At 42.3% G+C, this 22,154-nt stretch overlaps 1 protein-coding gene across 3 annotated transcripts in view; it reads left to right on the top strand.

Annotated features, from left to right (window-relative positions):
- Window positions 1-22,154, top strand: part of ndst2a (N-deacetylase/N-sulfotransferase (heparan glucosaminyl) 2a) — a 135,261-nt gene that overhangs the window by 20,588 nt on the left and 92,519 nt on the right. For all 3 annotated transcript variants that reach the window (XM_069189255.1, XM_015347828.2, XM_006630881.3), the window contains exon 2: window positions 9,258-9,356. The gene's annotated coding sequence lies outside the window, so the exon portion shown is untranslated. The remainder of the gene's footprint in view (window positions 1-9,257; window positions 9,357-22,154) is intronic.

Below are 22,154 nucleotides of genomic sequence, written 5' to 3' on the forward strand. Positions count from 1 at the left end.
TTGTAGTGTTTTACAACAGAATGCATCCCTTTAAAATGCATTTCACAGTTATTGCTCTTCATTTAGATGTCAGTTTATCAAAACCTACACATTACCCTCTGAGTACGAGATTTTTGTAAGTATTCTGAACTGTACTTTTCCAATATCAGAGCTTTGATTATTGACATCTCATTAAATATCTGTCAAAAATGAGTCTGCAACTACAGTATATGCAACCACCCCTTGCTATACAAACGCTTGATTTTCGTGATTTCACACATCAATGAAGTGTTATTTAAGCTGCAACTGTCATTTGCCAAAGACAAGGACACACCCCTGTCAGTCTAGATCTGTGACATCAATAGGAGACACTGCGAGGCGGAGAACCAAAAGGAGTGTTGTATGAGACTCGGTTGCCTGTTTCTGTCGGAAAGAAGCAAATCTTTCCAATGATCTGAAACCTTTGGGAACTTTACCCCTGAATTTAATTCTTCCATGCTCAGAAAGACCCGCCCTCTTTTAGTTCTTGGAGAATGTGCCTGCTTCTGATATCTTAAGCTCACCTTGGCTTGGCCTGGCTCCTCAGCTCCTAGAGAATAGGAGAACAGAGCTATTTCGTTGCCTTGTCCACCATGGTGGAGGATATATGGCTGGGGTTTGTGAGCAGCAAGTTGTTTCCATTCCTGTCTCGCCCCAGCTGGCCTCCGAGACCATCGTGATGCCAAGGGCTTAGGTCTTGGCGACTGACGTCACCTGTTGGTGGATGGATGCAAAAGATGCATTTTACAGCCCCTCCATCTGACATTTGGCTCTGCAAACCGTATAGCTCTCTAAGCAGGTGGCCTGAGAGAGCCATCTGTGTGCCCTCATTTACGGTCTGTATGGGCTAAATGCTACAGACATTAAATGCCAACAAATGTTAAATGGCCATTCCATCATCCATATTGGTAGAGTTAGTAGCCCCCCGTACACTGTCATAAAATCTCAAACATTATTAGATTAAAGCATTTTTGTCACTTATGAAGGCCAGCGTGGTTTGTGCCAACTGTACATATGTGACTGCAGTACCCTGTTTTCACTGAATTATTCTCCCAAAAACCACTCAATTATCCAATTACCACACTATTCGTAGACATTCAAATTTTCAGCTGCCTGGAGGCTCAACTAATGACCAGGCCTCTACACCATACATTTACAGCAGTTCAGATGTGAAATTCTCATAAGAAAGAGCTCTGGTATTTTGACATAGGGGTCATACAGCTGAGAGAAATTAATTGGAAAGTAGGGTGTTACACCATGGCCATATGTTGTAGATTAGCTTTTTGTGTAATTATGAGGCTGATGTATGTGTTTAAGCTGATGTATATCCATGCCATTATCTCATTCTGGAATCCTGTATTTTGGCTGACTGTAAATTTAATATTCAGTGTGTTTTGCGCGCTCATTTTTCTTATATTAATATTGCAAGACCTTGCAGGAGACCGACAAGTCCTTACTCTTGATGTAAAAAAATATACGAAGCTGGCTGCAGCTGTCCTCTCTGACCACAGGAACAGTGCGTTTCCTTCACAGCCTAGCGGTGGGGGAAACAGTTGGCTCAGCTGAACTCGCCGACTACTGGAAGGACACACTGTCGTCAGCCTGCAGCGTTGAGTCTACAGAAACACCAGCACAGCTCTTTGCTTTGCATACAGCTCCTGCTGACTATGAACTCAGCTTAACAGAAGTGAACCAGTAACTCTTGAAAAGGTCTTTGATGTTGTTTGGAACTCTTCCTTGAGTTCTGTTTTTCTGGTGGGAAGAGAAAAGACCGCTTTGAAGTGAATGTTTTAAATATAGTTTTGGACAGCATCTACGGCTGCTTTTGTTACAGTGCCATTTATAGACTTGGTGCCCCGTTTGTGCACTGGAGCTTGGCTTGTGATGAAACCAAACGTCTTGCAGGTCATTGTGTATTCTTGAGCCTTCACGGTGGCATCCTGGCTATAAACGCCAGGTGATGTGAATGACCGCGATGTGGACCCGACAGATTGAACTGGTCTGTTGTCTGAAAACTGCTAGACTGGCAAGGGAATGGCTGGGCTTCATGAGAGAATCGAAGTAGTAGGAAGCAAGTTTATTGCATTCTAGTGTAAAGGTGCTTGTCTGTGGGAGTTTATAAATTAAAAAAACAAAACAGATGGGATAATGTTTTGTGAATCTTTAATCAGACCACTAAGCTTAAAGGATTTGAATTGCCTGCCACACCTTGGGTCACAACCAGTGAGCAGCAAGGTCTGGCTGAGTTTTTGGGTCTCCCTACCCTTTGCACTGCTCTGTTTGTCTTCCTCTCTGACTTGTCTCTGGGTGAGGGTCTTTTGCCCAGAGATATTTTTTCCCCCACAAATAATCGAATCTAATCTTCATTTTTTCTGAAATTAAACTCAGCGTTACAAACAACAGGAGGCCATTCAGCCTGTTCTGCTTGTTTGGGTGCTCGTAACTCAAGGATCTCATACAACTTGAATGCTCAGGCCATCAGGTATAACAACAGCTGGCTGACTTTTTCCTCCATGACCTTTGCATCTTGTCGGACCTTAACTGGTCAGTTTGGTGTAGAAGTGGCCAATCTGGGCTTTGCGTTAGACGTTAAACTCGGCAGCAGGGCTTGGCGGGACCAGGGGCTCCTTGCATATTCCATCCTGCTCTTCTCATACTCTGCTGCAGTGCAGGGAGGTCTCATGTTCACATCTGGCACATGTAAAGACAAAAGCAGTCAGTGTGTATGCGCTTCTGCGCAAAGTTGTGTAAGACTTAAAAAGGCAGAAGAGAGATTGCAAAGGAGAGGAGGCCTCGTTGTCTGCCCCACCCCTTGTTGTGGGGAGTTCTTGTTTCGAGAGTATTGTCCTGTTGCTCTCTGCTGGTTCTGACAGTGTAGTAGTCTTTAACAAGATGGCTGAGCAGTTTCTGCAAGCTGAAGAAGTTTGATACTAAATTATCCTATACAAGTTTTCGAAAATCTAATATTTTTATTTAACATAAAAAATATCAAATAGTCTGCTCTGTACGGCAGCACTAAAGAGATTATGTTCCTCTAAACTGCCAGCTGTAACTACCTAGACAAGAACACGCACCATAATTTGAAGCAGGTTTCTCAAAATTCACTTTTAACGTTAATCCTATGGGTAGGAATTCTGTGGTTTGTTGCAGAGTAACATGGGTTTAGTAGCTGTTGTTTTAGCTTTGGTGTTCAAATATACAGTCGCTGCTGCTGCTTCTTTCCCAAAATCCTTTATTGACTAAAAAAAAATGGCCAAAGAACCTTTCTCAGGAATTGTCAGCACAGGTTTTAAAAATTAAAAGATAAATCTAGTGTTCAACAAAAGATCTCATGCAAGTTGTACCAAAGTATATCATGGGTTGTAGCATATTTCCATCACAGTGCGCTGCCAGTGTTAAATATCAGTCCTCTCTGTGTAACCTCCTGAGGCACAGAAGATGCCTTTCTTCTATATAAGGAAGAACAGTACCTGTAGTGACACATTGCCCTTTGGTTTGATCCCTGGACACTGAGCCATCTGTGCAGAAGGGTTGGAAACAGCATAGTGCTAAAGGGGTCTAGGAAATAAAAAGGGGGTGATATCTTGCATTTATAAAATAAAGCTCATGTCCTCCCCCCTTTATTGATAAATTATTGATAAAAAGTGTGTAATGGGTATGTAAAGTTTAGATTGTTAAGATTTAATAAGATGAGTGAGGAAATACTGGTAGTTTAAAGATTTGACAGTATGGCTCTTGAGGGGGCTCAGAAAGTATTTAAAAATGTGATCTTGTCACGTAAGAACTGGCACAGAAGCTGCCACACACTGTGCTTTCATTACCCTTTCATCTCTTGGGCTGAAGGGCTGGAAAGCAATATACAAACGCAAAGACATTATCATCAGAATTAATATTCATAGAGCTTCATATTTAATGCGTTTTTGGGACGTGTCTCCCTTACAATTTCACAGACGTCGGTCTTGTTTACAAGAATCGCAGAAAAGAGGGAAAGTGCCTGTCTGAAATATGGGGAGACTATTTTAAACCGTGTCTCGCAGGATGGCTCACTCCACACCAGAACTGAGAAATTCACCAGTCTGAACCTCTCCGAGCAGGACGGCATGCCAAGCGAAATATCCTCGTGTGCCAGCTATTGCACACCTGTCAGTCACCATCTGATCCTTCCAATATTCAGGCAGCATATGGAAGACATTAGAGGATTTCATTTTCATTTTGAGTTAGAATAGTATGTGGCTCATCGCGTATATTTGTAGATATGAATAATTTCCAAAAAGTTAAATTTGGTAGCTGTCCACTTGCTGTGTGTTTAGCTAAATGCATATTGCGAATTAAATCACTGAAGAACTGATTTTATTGTGGCATGTTCTAAAATAAAAAAAAGGCTTAACAAAATGAATGCTAACCACATTCTGGTGAGTAGCACTGTCTTTGCTTTCTTTGTTTTTTCTGATTCCTGTGCCTGCTTGTTTGAGTCTGGTGGTTTGGCTTATTACATAAGAGAGCAGTTATTATAGTTGTTGTACGGGGGCATGTCCCATAACGCCATGTGCCACGTCCTGTGTAGGTCCAATCAGCGCAGCTGTAGTTTCTTACAGAGCACAGAGGGGTGTGATGATTTAGGCTTTCGCATTGGTATTTGTAGTATGTCGAACAAATCTTTTCTCTTTGTTCTGTGTTGAAGATCTAATGGCAATCTGCTAACAAAAATAAATAAAAATAATTAATTCATAATGACTGGTGCCTCCACATCTGCCTTCCTTCAGTGTTGCAGAATTTTGGATTGTGCCGTTTTAAATGTCTTATACAGTAAATATGCAATATTTGAGTGTCGTAAGAACTATATTTTGAGCAGCATCAGGAATGGTGCTGACGCCAGACTGATTTTTTCACTTCTGTGCTCTGAAGAGTCCTTGTATAAGCACCGTAGTAGAAACGAATTCTAAAAAAATATTTGGAGCCGGAGTCTCCATTCGGCTGCCCTAGGAACACGTCTGTTCACAGATGGTTTGAAACTGTGCTCCAGAGCAATTCTCAATGACATAGGCTTTGAAAATGAATGGGGAAACAATGAGATGTAGACCATAGCATTTCACATGAAGTTTAGCATGCTCGTAAAATAAGCCAGTTGTGTTGTCTCACCCTTATAGCGGCAGTAAGATTTTTTTTTTATTTAAAGTAGCGAGAGCCTTGCAAGGAATGGGCTTGGCTGAGTGCTCTGCTGCTGCTAGATTACAGTATATTGAATATTTGTACTGAATGAGAAACAGGTGGTTGTGTGTTATGGAAAATTCCACTCTAAGTGACAGTCTCCGAAAGAGAGCAAGGGGGGGAGTGAAAGCTCAATTAACTCGGTCTTGCCTAATCTTGCCTGCTTGAGAAGCTATTGATTTTTCTTTCTTTAAAAACGACAGCTGTCACAACCCTCCGCACACAGGTGTTAACCATTTTGTGTCATATCATTAACCACACTGGCCACCAGTCTACAGTCATGTCGCCACCGTCTAGGTTGTGGTTCCTCTTTTACTGAAGATGTACGGTTGAATAATGTAGAGACCTGTCTTGTTAATGTATCTTAATAGTTATGACCCATGACACAGAATTAACTTAGCTGTGACGCAGCCCCAAGCTCAGAAGGGACCCACGATAAGCACAGAGTGGTGTTGTGTGTTCCGTGGGCCCTGACAGTCATGAAGGAGGCCAACATTATCACCAGTGTGCCAGACATGTGGAAAAATTGGATGATTGCACTGTGCTTAGAGGTCATTCATTCCGTTACAGGAAAAACGTATCAGAAAGCGCTGTAAACGGGAGCTGTGATGTTTAAGCCTCTGTCTGGCCATAACTTCAAACGCAAAACGCAGCTCACGTTTTGCCGGACCAGTCCCTGTCTCCCCCGCTCCCAGTGGTGGAAAGTAACTGGCCTCATTAGTCTGCACTCTTCCTTTATTTTCTACAGTGTCCGGTTCATATCTTGTCCTGTAATGATTAAATTAAACCAGCCTGGCCTCTGAACCAGTGCTGCAGCTGCTGATAACTGCTCTTCTGCGCCCGCAAGACTGTTGTCTTTTATCCCTCCTTACAACGTATTTTGCAGAATCTGAACGGGCAGCGGGAGCCTGTTTGGGCTCTGAATTGAGCCTTTTTAGCAATGGAGGTGTCAAACCAGCCATCCACTTCAAAGGGTTAACATGGGCAAACGTGTAGTTGCCCGTTTTTATCTCACCGATTCAGTTTTTAAAATCATCTAATGTTACTTTCATACAAATCAACACAATTTTAGTTTTTCACAGACGTGAGTAGTCAGAGCTGTGTTACAAAAAAAAGTCTTCCTTCATTTCTGATGGTTGTGACCACAGCAGGAAAGGAATTTATATGTATTCATAGCTGTTGATTACAGCTTCAGAGTCAAAGAAACCCATGTGGTGGAAGACAAATCGCAAAATGAAAAGCTGTGGGCCTACTGACCCTGCAGTGCCTGATTAGGGAGGGGATGAGCACCAGAATATCCAGACCAGTGGTCCAGTGTGGTGAAAGGGAAGACTGTGCTGTAGGAGATGCCTTCTTTTAGATAGGACCCAGTCCTGACATGGAGTTCTTAACCCAGCTCTATTCCACGTTGGACTTGTGAGGTCTGGACTCTTAGATCCTTTAAAATGCAAGCCATTTGTTTTTAATTGTTTGGGGAGGGTGGTTGGGTTGCTTTATCTACCCCTGAACAGTGTAACTTAACAAACCATAAAAATTGCATAGACTTGCTATTGAATTGTTTCCCAGGTTCCGGGGGTTAACCCAGATATAGGCACTTCATAGCCAAGTGTTACTTCAGCCTGCAGGGACAGTCTTTATGGATTTGATGTTTCTGACATCCAGCCTGACTCTGAATGGCTGACAGACTATTTGGAATTGAGGGCCATCAGGTGTACAGTATCCTAGTTCATTCATAGGGCCAAAGTGCTGCTTGTTGTTGCTATTTTGAGATGATTGTGTCTGTGTCAGAATGGAAACGTGCTGGTCATAAGTTTGGTGTTACCAGTTTTTACTTCGTGGAAATCGAGTGCGATGCAGTCAGTATATAACCCAGGTAATACAGATGCAATTTTCTCCTACTCGAGACATTTTGTGATTCATTAGGGGTTTACTAGCATATTAGCTAGTATAGCTTTTTGATATTTTGTGCAGATTAGTATCTGTGTTTCTTCTAGTTACAGTGCATTTCTTTCACAGCTTAGAGTACAGCGACTGGAATGTTTTTGCTAGTGCTAAATGTCATCCATCTCACCCAGCGGTGCAATGAATGTATGTTTGAAAAGAACTAAATCATAACTCGGGCAGTGTTTGAATGTGAAAGCACTGATAAGATTTTTTAGTCCAAGCAAATGTTTGCAGGAACATTTTGGGTCTGTTTTTCTTGGTAGGCTGATGTATTTGAGGTCTGCTCTGTGCTGTCGATAAGCCTGTTTGTTTTGTAAGAAAGCCCAGTTCCTTCTCCCTGTTGCCAGGAATTGGGCACTAGATGTCTGGACTGTGAACTACTAGAGATGCCAGCACAGAATGGGTGGCATTGGGTGGGCTGAGTGATAGCAACCAAGATGGCAAAAATCCTTGTGATGGACAGATTGTGCATATATGCGTGTGTGTGTGTGAGTAGCTGTTCTCTCCCAATATATAGTCTTCAGGGTACTTGCCAAAGGCTTTGATCTCCATTTCGGTTTTAAATTGTCAGGCCACATTTATCCGAGCAACATCTTTGATAACTTCATGAAACTGAACCCAAATGCCTGTTGTTCTGAATGTTGAGGATCAGGAGACAAGAGCAGTCCACCTTGTTCAGTCCATTGACTGTAACCTGTTTCTTGATGTTCATCCGTTTTCGAACCCCTTCTTCCAATTCAGGGCTGCAAGGAAGCTGGAGCCTATCCCGGCAAGCAGCAGGCACAAAGTTTGGTCCATCCTGGACGGGACGCCAGTCCATCACGGCACACACGGATACACACACACACTCGCACAAAAGCCAGTTATTGAACACCAGTATTTACCCTTCTGTATCCAAGCACATTGGCCTCTAGCACCATCTGTATAGGAGCCATAGCCATATAGAGGACCCACTAGAACCGGTGAAAACTGCAGTGAAGAGTAAAATGTTTCCACAATGTGGATATTTCAAGCTGTGTGCGTTTCTTGTGGATGATGAAGAGTAAAGCTAAATGCAGGACTGCGGTGAACATACAGAAGGGTACCTCCGTGAATATGCCTGCAAGAAGCTGCGCTTAGAATAACTTGGCTGTGGGTGGGTGTGTTGAGACATGACCGCGCAGGGTGCAATTAAGAGATTTTACAGACTTCTCTGATTTTACAGAAAGAATGCTGGACAAATTGTTCCCGTGCAGTCGGTCTAGCTGCCTCTCGGAAACTGTGCAGAAAGAGAGGTTCCTGTCCCTAGAATATTGACATTTTCTTCCTTGTTTACATGAAGGAGGCCGTTACCTGGGCGCTAGCATCGATTGCCAGAACAGTGTGGAGTCCACTGTGAGTGTACAGTCTCCACTGGGGACAGTGCGGTGAAACAGGCAGCAGGGCTGGTATAGATCAACAGCCAGTCAACTGCATAGGAGAAACTGGAGTTCCCATGGTGCAGCCCAGACATTTACTGCACTTTCCCATACCTCTTTTATGAAAAACAGTTTGAAATGTCTTGGTGTATAAAACATGAATTTCTTAATTGAAGTCTTGTATTAACCTCATTCGCATTCACTTAATTCTGTGAGCAATGATTATATACTGTGTGTATATATATATGGGCATTTCAAAGTAATTATGAAGCTATTCATCAGAGTCAGAAGAAACTAAATCTTGTAGTGTTGTATCATTCCAGATAACTCTTATTAAACTTGTGCCAGCTTTGGAATCCTATCCTGTTTTATTAGATTAAGTAATTAAATGAGCTTGATGGCCCGATGTCCCTGGATATAGATTACAGACTCCAGACAAAAGGTCCATGAAAGATTCCATTATAACGGTGAGGGCAGTAAGAAGGAGTGTGGGTTTAGTGTTACACTGGTTATACTTTTGTTGTGCTACAGCATTGTATTTACATAAAATATCCAGTTTCACAAATGTTTATCAGGAGAAATATATGAAATAGGTATATGAATACATGTTCTAATGTGCCAATAAAGGTTTTGTCTGTCTTTCTTGGTTTTATTGTTATTGTATGATTGTTTTTTACTTTCTTTATCTAGAGCTCTGGACTGAAGCTGACCAACATCAGAGACATTCAGTGCAACTTCTTCCGCCTTTATAAATGCACCTTATGCAGAATTAACCTGGAGATTAAATCGGTAAGTTGACTGGCTGTAGGCTTTTATCCTGTAGTTTCATGTCGTCTTTGAAATTGTGGCTTCTGGCGTTTTCTTCTGTAATGCACCGACATGGAGAAGAGGGAGGGCCTGAGGATTTTCGTCTCGTTCTGACAGATGTGGCCAGGTTTCATCTGAGACAGGAAGGAAGTATGTTTTGTCTTTTTTTTTAACTGTTCACTTTGTGGTAACCCCTCTGCTGCCATGGAAACCAGCCCAAGCCGTGAGGCAGAGCGGAGACAGCCGAGTCACGCGTGTTCCCACTTGTACCAGGTGGTTCTGCACTTGCCCCCAACCCTCGCAGCCGAGCTTCTGAATGGAGCTGGATGTGTTGCAGCTTAGGTTGGGTTGGTCACGTGTGACTGCGGTTATGTTTCTTGAGTTAGTCCTGCAGTTGAAGAACAAATGCTCTTTGATGTATAGGAATTGTAAGTTCACACTGACCTACATTTCAGAATCTTAGGTTGGAGGTGTGGTGGCTGTGGTGTTCAGGCTGGCTGTGTGAATGCTTTTGTTTCTCACAATGGTGTCCTGTTCTCAACCCCTCCTCCCCTCCTTACACCCTTGCTGTGTTAATTATACTTGATTCTTTAAACTGTTGATGACTGTAATTAACAGGGTCTGAGCTTTGGGAATGCTTATGAAATTCCTTTCCATGTGTTGTGCTTATAGGGTATGGGGTCCAAGTTAGTCACAGTCATAAAAGCTGCTAGTGTTATTTATACTCTGAGCAGATGATGTAGATGAACTTGCAGTTCATTCTTCTGCAGTTGAACAGATGGTCAGATCTCGCAGCTCAGGGTGTGGGAGATTACAGCAAAGGTACAGTGACACAACTCTCTGTGCTCTGGTGTGTTGGATGAGCTTCAATTTTGAACACACCGGAGTTCACTACAGTAAACCTTCAAAATGGCAAAATGGACAGATGTCAGGAAGCAAGCATGACAAATGACCTTGAATCTGTTGTTTTGCCTTAAAGCGCCTTGTTTTTTTTAACAAACCTTAAGAAGTTTCATGAAGATCAGATCATCAATTTAACTTTTCTATTCATACATCCCTGAAATGTTCATGGCAAACCATTTCTTCCCTAGGCAATAAGAGTTTAAATTGTTCTTTGCCTGTATGTTTTAAACTACAAAACCACTTTATCCACCAGTGACTGTGACTTAGTGTATTTCTAAGCAAATAAAACCTCAGTTCTAAATGAAGTATGTTTCACTATCACAAAAACCTAAAAAATTAAAACAAAGCTTAAATCTGTTAAGTTTGCAAGGACACAAGTACAGAAGTTTTCAGCTTTATATAGCTTTATATTTCAGCTTATTATACACCTCTGGTATTCTGATCCTTTTGTTTTGGTCAGTTCCTTATTTTTCTTCATCCCAAGTTTGTAGTCTTTAGCCATTAATTTTTCATCTGGTTCTCATTATTGCATTTGTCCCAGATTAACTTGGTTTATGAGTGCACATTCCACCTGTGGTCCAGTGGCTATTCCTGATGATGTTATCCTGCTTTTCAGCTATTTCTAAGGTGTCACGTACAACAGAGGGTGTCCTGTTTAAAATTCCCCCCAGCCAGGTCAGGAGCAATGATTCCAGGCCAGACTCAGAATCTGCCATTTCAAAATACTTCACATATAGGAGGAGACTCGCATCATCTACCACTGAAGTGCTGCTGGACCTGAGAGACACACAGCAGCCATTCTTCACCAGCAGCTCTGGTGGAGAAGTGAGAAACTACTACCCCAGTTGAGTTAAGGGGAAACCTTATAGTGGCTAGAATTTACAAACGCAGAGTGTAATTGAGCCAGGGTATCTCATGTTATCACCCCTGCTCTTATGAATGGTCATGTCAGGCCATTTTGGAGCATCAACCTCTCTTACAGTAGGAATCCCATTTTCTTCCCTAGTACTAACCAGGTCCATCCTTAATAGGACCAGGCTACAGGGTGTGGGAGATGCCTATAAAAACCTTTTTTCTTCAAGCAGCCAGATTAAGTTATGCACTATGATCTTCATATATAACAAGTAGTCTGTAGGCCTTGTTTGTTGCTTTCTTGCAGTCTCCATAGTAACATAACATACAAAAATAACCTTTAAATTGATGTAAAGCAGGAGAAAAAGATGATTAAGAAATGCTTTTGTTTTCCTTAAAGGTTTGCTATCTGGTATTTACTGTAGTGATATCGAGCACATTTATGGTAACCTGAGTGCTTAAACGCTTACCATCCTTAAGTTTTCCCACAAATCCCTGTGTTCATGGGCACGCTCTTCGGCTTGCCTTTAAAATCCACAGTGTGTGTTCTGTTCCCCCACACTGAACACGGTGGATTAAGTCAGACAAGCCTGACAAGTGTGGCAGTATTTCTTTCAGAATACATTGATATTCATATCTCCAATAGATGCCAATCTGTATCTCATTGTTTCTTCCTATCGTGATGGAGTGTTATATCTAAGAAGAGCCTTTGCATAACATTTTTAATGGTCGTGTTTGCTGCAGTGTAACACAGCAAGATAAATATGTATGACTTTGTCTCCCTAACCTCTTGCATCCTGGAAGAATATTTTTTCTGTCCCTTGCTTTTGAGTTTTTTTAACACTGCTCCCCATCGTCCTTCAGTTGTGAGACAGTAATCGTGTTGCATCTGCATGTTTTGAGAGTGGTCTATTGCAAAGATGTCTGTGCACCTCCCCCAGCTTTTAACAGGTGGTTGTAAGAAGGTCTGGAGGAGTCCAGAAGCCAGGGTTTTCTCGCCCCTGATTTTTATGTTTTAGTGTCCAGTTTCCTGTTATTTATTTTCTTACCCCTTGATCACTCCTTCTCCTTCATTCTGGTCTCTCCCTCCTCCCTGCTCCCGAGTCTCTGTGAAACAGACAGCCCCTGGGAGATCAGGCATACAGTATATCCTCGCAGCGCCTCGGTCTTTTCACTCTTGAGATCTGGACGGGGCGTGCGAATGAGCCAAGCCGAGAAGCAGCAGCCTCTCGCAGGCCTGGCCCTGTTGGCAGCACCCCCTCCTCTGCACCCGGGGCTTTCCCTGGGATTTGTCCCAGCTACTGTAGCTGCCTGCAGTTGTGAACACTTGACACTGTACTGCTGAAGCACTCTCCAGCATTGAGGAGTCTCTGAGAATCCTCACATCTCCCGAGTTCTTTATAGGCAGCTTTGTTTGGTACAGCACTTCTGACAAATCCCCCAAAACAGCGTACGGGTAAGTTTGTCTTTCAAGCACCATAAATGATGCTCTTTTTACAGGCTGAAATGAAAACCCCCTCACCACGTCTATTGCAGAACGCCACATTTGTTACAGTAAAGCATAATTCTTGAGGAACGTTTGGTGTTCCGAAGGCCAAACCTTTGTTCTGTTAAGAGTTTTCAAATTTCCTCAACAGCACTGCGGCGCCTGTGGAAAAATCGTTTATGCAAGATCAGCTCAGAGATTCCATCAACTTGTGCCTAAGAAGAGAGTTTAGTTGTAAGCATGAGGAAAGGTTGCAGGAGATGCGGATATTCAGGTTATTGCTGTTTGTCAAATGGAAAAGGTTTGACATGTGAGACAGATACAGTATCTGGGAGGTGGAAGTGGGGAGGAGGAACTGAGATTTGGTGGCTCTGGTGTCAGTGAGCTGTTCCAGTTGTGAGATATGGATATGATCTCTGTAACTGAGCAGTGCACTGCCACAGACTTAGCCATATGGAACTCAGCACTGGCTTTGTGTGAGTTTCACTGTTTGCCAAAGCCACTAAGTTATGTAAAGAGGATTTAGCGCAGCCATTCAGTACAGATAAAGGGGACTGGGAAAAGAGAATAAATATTTGGAACCTCTCTCTCAATGTGTATGTACATAAGAGAGTATAGAGCTGGCTTAATTGCTGTCATCCACTCTCCTGGTGTACAACTGCATCACACCTGCCTGGCCTTAACCCCTTTGTAAATCATATACCAGGGGTCAGTAGGTATTGGAGAGCATTGCCCTGGAGCTAGGCTACTATAGAATGTATAATGTACTGTATGGAGCAAATATCCTATGTTTGGAACAGTGTAACGAAAGGTAACAAAAGCAACACAAAAAGAAAATGATTGAAAGATTTTTGTTTTGTCTATTTGCAAAATGCAGGTGTGCCTTTACTGAATAGTAATGTGAGGTGAAGAATGCCACAAACTAAAATGAGCAGCTTAGATGCAGAGGTAGCCCATCATATCACTTTCAATAACCATTTATCCAATTCAGTGTTACAGCGGTCCAGCACAGCTCCACAAGATGAGGCCTTGCCAGTTAACAGTTAGAGAACCTCTGCTCACACTATTGCATGCTATTAGTATGTAGAATAGAACAGGGATTTTCGCAGCATCCAGCTCCGGAGCAGATGAGTTCCAGAAGTCTGGTGAGAATGAGCAGGGTTGTTTCTCTTGGACTTGTCTGCTGGAGGCACCTCTGCCCTCTCAGTTGTGGTGATTGTGTGGAATGTGGACTCAGTCGTACGTAGAAACTCAGCTGAGGGTCTTGTTTATTTTTTTTATTGTTCTTTTCCATAGGGACAAATCCTACGTCTGTGCAGCCAGAAATTCCTAAATTGCATATAACTCTTTGGTTGAAGATTTCATCAAAAACCAGAATGCATGGAATCACTTAGGACGTTTCTAAGCAATATGTCTAATGTTTTTGGAATCCATCCCTTCCTCTTCCATTACATCACTTTTCCACTATTCCCCTCTCCCGCCCCCCCCGCCCCGTCTCAGCCAGTATCTTTTTAGCTTTTTCATTCATCGTCTCCTGTCCCCTTTCTTCCTTCATCTTCTCGCTCTCCCTCCATCTTCTCCTGCCTCTCTCGTGTTCCTCTGTTGTACTAATGGTCTACCTGCTGCCTGGAGAGCTGTGTAATGAGATGCAGTTGGAACTTCTGAGCCTTCAGCTCACAAGGAAATGAATTTTCCAACACCTCTTCTTTGCCATCCACTGGCTTATCATTATGCTCTCAAACCACTTCTCAGCCTATGACTTGATTGCCGCCTTTTCTTCTCTCTCCCTTCCTTTTGCTCTGCAGCCGGCTTTCCTATTCTGTCTCCTGCAGCTCAGAGCCACTAAGATTAAACTTTAATTGCAGGGACGCTATCTTAATTGCAACATGAAAGGAATAGCTGGAAGTATGATAACTGCTGTTTGTCTGAAACTGCTGGAATCCTGAAAGCAGATGTAGTTATCTCAGTTTGCCTTTGTTCTCATTTCTGCCAGTTGGGTTTGTAAAGCAGGCAGAAGGACAGAAGCATTCTGCCAAAAAAAAAATCAACCCAAATTTAATTGCCATTCCTATATTTAGATCTTCAGCGTGAATCACTGCATTCTAATGTGTCGTCCAAATTACTTTACTTCAGCAAACAGTGATTTTGTCATGTGGTTTATTCTCAAGGTGATGATTAGGCTTCCAAGCTTGGGATGATGTTGGGGTTGGAAAGATGTCTCCTGCTCTGACACTGTATAGGCACTGTGTTGGCAGGTGTAATTCTGGGAAGGAGACAGTTGACGTGACCAATTCAGCACGAGTGGCAGCCTGATCCATGTCTTCAACAAATCTTTCAGTAGCCTTTCCTTTGCAACCACTGCAGTGCTTGAATTGAAACCTGGCAGGTATCCTCAAAAAGGTCTGCTTCAGATCTGCTCCTCACAAGTTGCTGTGATTATTTTTACATCTGAATTTTACATCTGAAGTACTTCTGTTTGAATACCCACTCAGCCTGCTTACCCTAAATGTGGTATGTATCATCCTGAAGTAATACCAGTTAAACTGGGGTTCACCTACAGATGTATTTCAGAACAGTTCTCGATGGCAGAAGGCTACTGTTTCTTTTATCGCCAATGCAGGTTGAGTCTTGGTTAGAGGAGGGTAGAGTTTCCTGCATCTGGGAATCGCCCTGCTTCACCTCAGCTCATCAGCCTAGTGGGGTCCCTCTGTTCACGTTTAAACTCTTACCCCCTTGGGTGCTGGGTGACAGCTGTCTGCTCACAGCTCCTGGGTTAGCCCAAAGACAGCAGACTGCAGTGTCCATTCACCCCTGCCCCACATGTATGCAGAAAACAGGAAGTGTGTCCAAGAACGTGATAAATAACCTTAACACTGGCATGATTGATAACTATCCTTAAAGCGTGTAATGTAATCTTTTTAACTGGCATTCTTGTATAAATCACTATGGTCACTGGATAACCATCTTATTCTGAAAGTTAAAGATGCCTTTGTTTTAAAAAGTAGCCTAGAGAGTAAATTCCAAATTTCTCAAGCAAGGTAGATTCAGATCACGTTCCTATACAGTATAAGTAGCTGCTTAGATTGCTGTTGCTGAAAATCTGCCACATCAATGAGCTCTAAACTAGGCAGGTATAATCACTGGGACATTGCAATTAAAAATTGTGCATTTTTCATCTTTCCAGATTACAGTCTTCAGTACTACAGTAGCAATTTTTAGTATGACTTTTGATTATTAAAAACTCAATTATATTCATCAGTCTTTGCTTCAGACTATTAGATATTAAATTGAAACACAGCAGTCTTTCAAAACACAGAAGAGGAGGCATTTGATAGAAAGCTTTTTTTATTCAAACCTCTAGCCAAATTATTTCGTACAGGTGCAGCAACATTTTGATCATTTTTGTCTGATACCAGTGTGCTTTTGGTAGCACTATTGCGGTTGTACACGATACAGTACTGCAGTTGCAGTTTTGTATGGTCTCCGTCAGTCCATTTCAGTATAAGCATACAGTACGTGTTTAATAAAACATGTAAAAATGCTTTTAAATGAATCGGATATCTGTGACTTGCTGCCAGCCTACCTTGTCACATTGTTTTACAACAGTATTTCATCACAGTAGGATTTGCTGGTGCACCAATATTTTGATATAACTGAAGTCAATTATGCACTATTTGTTTTCAGTTAACATCTGCTTCTTAATCTCAGCCACATATTGCGTTAGGGTAGTATTTTCTTGTAATTATTGCTTGGAAGCTGTCAAAACTGCTTGCAGTGGAAGTGACTAGGAACTGGTTTTCAGCCATAATATTCACCTGGAAATCTAGAACTGAAATACTTGAAATAGTGTTACAGGAATTGAAGATATTGTGTGGTGTTGGTTTTTATGCGTCTAAGTGTCTCTTGCTGCATTGAGAAGTTTAGAGTCAACTAGAGGTGCCCGGTCCAGTCTTGCACCAAGAGAAATGTCTTCGTTACTCTCACACATGGACTCATTTCCTTTGCCATTCTGTGATTTACATTAGGAGGACTGGAGAAGGTGTTTTACAGCTATACGATCAAAGAAGGAATTGGGGAATCTGAGGAATATACAGGATTTTCTTTAACCTGCCCCTTTGTCAGATCTAGCTGTAATATTCCTCTGTGAGCATCTCCAGCATCTTGCAAGTGTTAAAGTAGCATGACATGTTGCAGTGTTGTTTGCATGTCTCTGGCGTGAGACCGGAGAGATTGATGTTTGTGAAGAAAATGGTTTAATTTCCTGTTGCATGTAGACCTGGGACAGTGGGCGCCGAGATGGGGAGCCTGGGTATTATCATAAAAGACAGGGAGGGAGGGTGGTCATGAGGGAAGGAACAAAACATTTTCAGTTATTTACCGTCTGTCCTTCAGAGAACTGCCTCCGGGCTTAGCAAAATAATTCTTATTTTGCTCTCCACACTGTGAGGGCTCTGAGGAGAGGATGCTGTAGCTGGAGAAAATTTGCCTGTAAGGAGCTGTGTGGAGATTCTGAAAACATTAGCATTAGTGGCGCCTTGTTAACATTTATCACATTGTTTCTCTCGTGCAGTTTTCATAATGTGTAACTAATTGGCCACTGATGGAGGAATTACCATGTGGCTGTGGCTTTGTGTGAAAATCGGTGATTACAGTGCGTCTTCTACTCCAACTGTGTCCCTCGATTTGCCGCCTTTATAAACCCAGAAGAATATTGCGCCTCCTGCCCCTCTCTATCCATTATACTGGTTCTTTTTGGTGGCCCTGAGTCCCTGACAGATTTTTAAATACCTGTTTGGCCCGTTTCGCTAGTCAGAAACTTTGCGTCGTTAGCTTGTGAAAATGAGCCGACTCCGAGATTATCCATTTTCTAAGTGCTTTATCTAGTACAGGGTCATGGGGCAGCCAGAGCCTAACCTGGCAACAGACTTAGGCGGGATTCACCCTGGGCAGGACGCCAGTCCATTGCAGGGCAGATAGACACAAACACACACGCACCAGGGCTAATTTTCCCAGAAGCCGATTTACTTACCAGTTTGTCTTTGGACTGTGGGGAAAAAAAAGCAGGGGAAACCCGTTTGAACACAGGGGGAACTTGCAAACTCCAGACAGGTGGCACCTCAGGAATTGAACCCACGGCCCTGGCACTGCTAGGCAGTGCGCCATCCTACCAGCTCCAAGCTTCTGCGAGCCACATCCAGAGCAAGCTCAGTGCGAGTTGTGAAGGCAGGAGTATCTTTCAGTTTGACCTTGTACATCCTTCACAGCATAACAGTCACCCGTGCAGAAAGCTGATATTAATTCCTCTGGCACAGGAGTACTGTGGAAAGGACACGACCCGCCTTGTGTAGGTGTGCAGACTCTTTTGTTAAGGATCAGCTTTTTTGATGGCGATTCTTAAACTTCATATACCATCAAATGGGGTGTCACATGTAATCTCATTAAACACAATCAGTCTTTGTCTGGGAGTTTGCTCAAGAGGTTGAGGAATGTGTCATTTGTATGTAAATGGGCTCTTCTCATCTCATTAAAGTGTTTTTAAAAAAACATACGATAGTCAGGCATTAATAATGCTTCATTGTACTAATGTTTCAGACGTGGCTTTCAGGAGACTTGAATTTTCACATTGTGATCCACTTTGAGCCATGATGAGTCACTGCCTTTGCTGAAGATGCTGAGTGTCAAAACAACTTAACCCCATGCAGGAACAACTTCACACACCGATATATTTATGAAAATGAGCTTGAGTAAAAGTGTTGCTTGTGCAGATTTATCAAGATATTTAAACTTTGCCTTATGTATGGGAGGACATTTCGGTGTCAAGAAACTTTTGCTAGATTGGAACTTGTCTATGCAAAAGAAAACAAAAAGAAAAAGAAATAAAATTAAATAATACAAAAAACTAAAAGAAAAGCTTTAAAAGAGAAATTAAAGGCAGAATAGAGCAAAAGATTTGCGTTAAATCCAAACTGGCAAGGGTCCGTACTTTACAACTATTACAAGAAGTGCAGAGAAAACAGGAATGGATGTCACAGTGTCTAGAGACTATCACTGTATCGGAAAAGGTTACCGAGTTTAATAGAACACATTAGTAGACCCACACAGTGTATTTTTCCCTGCTTAAGATTCTGCATTAAGTCCCAAAGGCAGTTAGTTCTGCATAATTTACCTTTATTGCATAATGTCTTCATTCAAAGATGATGTTTTTCCCTTGTAAAAATATCACATATGTAAAATGTATTAAATGTAAAATACAATATTCATTTTCCCCGTAATTCATGGATTAAGGTCTGAATTTTATAAATGGATTCAAAGCAGAAGTACCTGCCCCACTGCAGTGTCACATGGCTTTAGTCGGAGCACAGATGAATCATTCTGGTCAGTCCCAGGCGACTGGTACGGAGGGGAGCCTCCTCTCGCGAGGGTCTGGAATATTGGGGTGTCCGACTTCCCAGTGCTTGGAGAGGAAGTGCCTAGACTTTTCACCTGACAAAGTGAGTGGAAGGGGGTGTACTCTTGGACTCATGTACTCTGATTTAAAAGCATGAAGCTTCATACTTTCAGAAAAACAAAAAAACGTGTCAAGCCAGGAAATTTTAAGTCAGGTCATTGTCCAGTTAGACTTCGTTTCGATATCCATTAGACCAGGGGTGGGGAACCTCTTTTCTGCCAAGGGCCATTTGGATATTTATAACATAATTCGCGGGCCATACAATATTATCAATTTAAAATTAGCCTGCTATACTTGGTCAAACATTTAATTAACTCACCCCTAATATGATGGCTAGAACTGCCTCTCTTTGGTGAGGCGTGTGATGTTAGCTGGTATTGATGATGTTGCTACTTGCAACTGCTTTTCCAGGTTTGTGTTGGTCAGTCTGGACCGCAGTCGATCAAACAGCCACTTGCTATCATTGAGTTCCCTGACAGGTTTTCCCTTCACCTCCATGAACTGCTTGACTTCATCCCGCAGTTCGTAAAACACAGTGTGTTAACACTTTCGCAACGTGTACACTCCCAGCCTGCCTGGCACTGACTGTCCTCTGAGTCACCGCAATACAGGCAGACGGCGAGAAACATGCGTGTCTGTCCTGTCATGTTATCATGATATCACATTAAAATTTTCATATTAGTCAATATCGATAATTATCCCGATAAATGTCAAATCATTATTTCTTTCAAGTTTAAAGGCAGATGTTTTCTCCTGAGTGAAAGTTGAAGAAACCAGACAGGTAATTGGTAAATTAAACAACTCTTTATTTTAAGAACACAACACTTGCCAAACAGCAGAAACATTAAACAAATCTGTTAGCTGCCTGGTCTGCAACACACACACGCACTTGCGCAGTATTTTGTGCGCATGCCCAAACATGCAAACAGAAACATATATATCAACTTTTGTTAAAATTATATAGAGGAAAATTATATCGCGGTAATTATCGTTATCGAATTATCACCCATCTCTACCCCTGTGGTTGCCTTGGCAGGGCCAGACCAAATGATTTCGCGGGCCTTATACGGCCCGCGGGCCAGATGTTCCCCACCCCTGCATTAGACAGAGCAAATGGAAACCTATCTGCATGTCATAGATTGGCTTGTGCATCACATGGGGCCTGATGGACACAGCCATGACATACCATGGGCATGGAAGGAGTGTGGGGAAAAGAGATCTTTCCTGTATTTAGGGTTTTATTTTTGTTCTGTAGGGCTGGTTCAGATTTCATCATTGGAAACGCATAAATTGGAAAACCTACATCTTAATAGCGGAAATGGGGCAAATGACTTTTCCTCAGGGCTGTGGCCCTTCTGCACGCTGTTTGCAGAGGTCTCTACCTCAGTGTTCCTGTTGCTGCAGATCGCCTTAGCGCTACGAATATGACCGTGTCATTTTTAATTAAGTAATTAAGTCATTTTTACCAGCCCTGTGTCACAGTCAGACCCTGTAAGTCCACAGAGGGAGAAGCTGAGAGAGATGTGGAATGGCCTACATCGGAGGCAGTTCTGCTGCAAGATTTATGACCACGTCCTGCCTGTTGTAGACTAAGGAAAGGACATGACTTTTCTGTGCTTGGCGTGCTTTCAGGGACAGAAGATTCATATCATATTTAGAGTTGAGGTTTATGTAGAAAAGCTACTGATAAAGAGGAAATGTATAAATACAGTCCCAAATCTAGTTTATATGGCTAATACATCTAGCTTACAGAGGATATAAGTATGGTTCTATCTAATATACACAACTGTCTAAAGTCCCGAAATGGCTCTGATCAATGTGCAAGTGAGACTTAATTGGTTCCTTGTTCAGGTTTTCGGTGGCCCCTGAATCTCTTAAAGTGTATGAATGAAAACCTGCTTTTCATGCAGGTAAGTACTAAAAATAAGATCATAGTTTACCATTGTCACTTCAGTACAGTAAATATTAATGCATTATTGTTATCCACCTTAATTATTTGATTGGATGAGCTTGACATGACCTGCAGAACATTGCAAAGCACTGAGAGTACTAATCTGCAGTGTGGCTTCTTCTGTGTGGGTGGAGAGTAGGCTGGTAAGGAGCTCTGTGAATTGAGGTTTTCACGGAGAGAGTGTGCATATCTGTTACAAAGAAAATCTGAAATTCGTCTTTGTCTGTTTTTTTTTTTACTAAACCTTTGCTTTCTAACAGAGCATACTAGATGCCATTTCAGATTTGTGTAAGCTACTGTGAACAGTGTCTACAATACTTTTTTTTTCTTGAACATTAACATCCTGGGCTTCTAAGTAATTTCTCTCTTATGGTTCTTGTGGTAGGTTAGCGTGCGAAACCGGTTTCAAATTTGAAACGCTCAAATTTTATCTCCTTGTTTGTTAACACTGTAGTTCTCAGTCTTGATTCGGAAGACTTGTTCCACTTCTCTTTGTCTTTTTAATCTCGCTTTTTCCATGTGTCTTCAGGGGCTGTCAGTGCTTGTGTCTGTGTAGCCATGGCAACATGGGAGTTCTCCCCCCCCCCCCACCAATAAAGGCCTGTTGTGCCTCTCGCCATCTCCCTCAAAAAAGAGCACATTTCAGACTGCGGAGAAATATGTGAAATATTCTCTCAGGGAAAGGGAGGGTTGTTCTGCAGCTTGCAGCCCTGGCTAACTGCAGTTGAGAGTAACCTCCGACCTGTAAATGGTTGTCTGAGCTACAGTTACTCTGTGTGTGGAGTGCAGGGCAGTGCTTTTTCTTCCTCCAGAGAGCTGTGAACAGAGGGTCTCGGCTGGAGCAAAACCCTGCTCTCTGAATCTGCTGCCTTTCCGTTCTGCCTGCCTATCACTGACGAGTAAAAATAACCACTTCTTTGCCTCAGATGCTGAAGAGGTTAACAGAAAGAGGATTACGTGAAAGAGCAGAGCTCTGCGATCATCCATTTGTGAGCCACGCTGTTCTTGTTGTCCATGAATGCAGTGCAAAAGTACCCAACTTTCTTCTTATAAAATACAGCCCCTCGAAAATATCAAATGCTACACTCATTTTGTATTTTTGCTTTTTGTCAGACTGGCGTGAATCCAGTTTTTTAGGCC

Source organism: Lepisosteus oculatus, chromosome 4 (genome assembly GCF_040954835.1).
Source record: "Lepisosteus oculatus isolate fLepOcu1 chromosome 4, fLepOcu1.hap2, whole genome shotgun sequence".
Taxonomy (NCBI): Eukaryota; Metazoa; Chordata; class Actinopteri; order Semionotiformes; family Lepisosteidae; genus Lepisosteus; species Lepisosteus oculatus.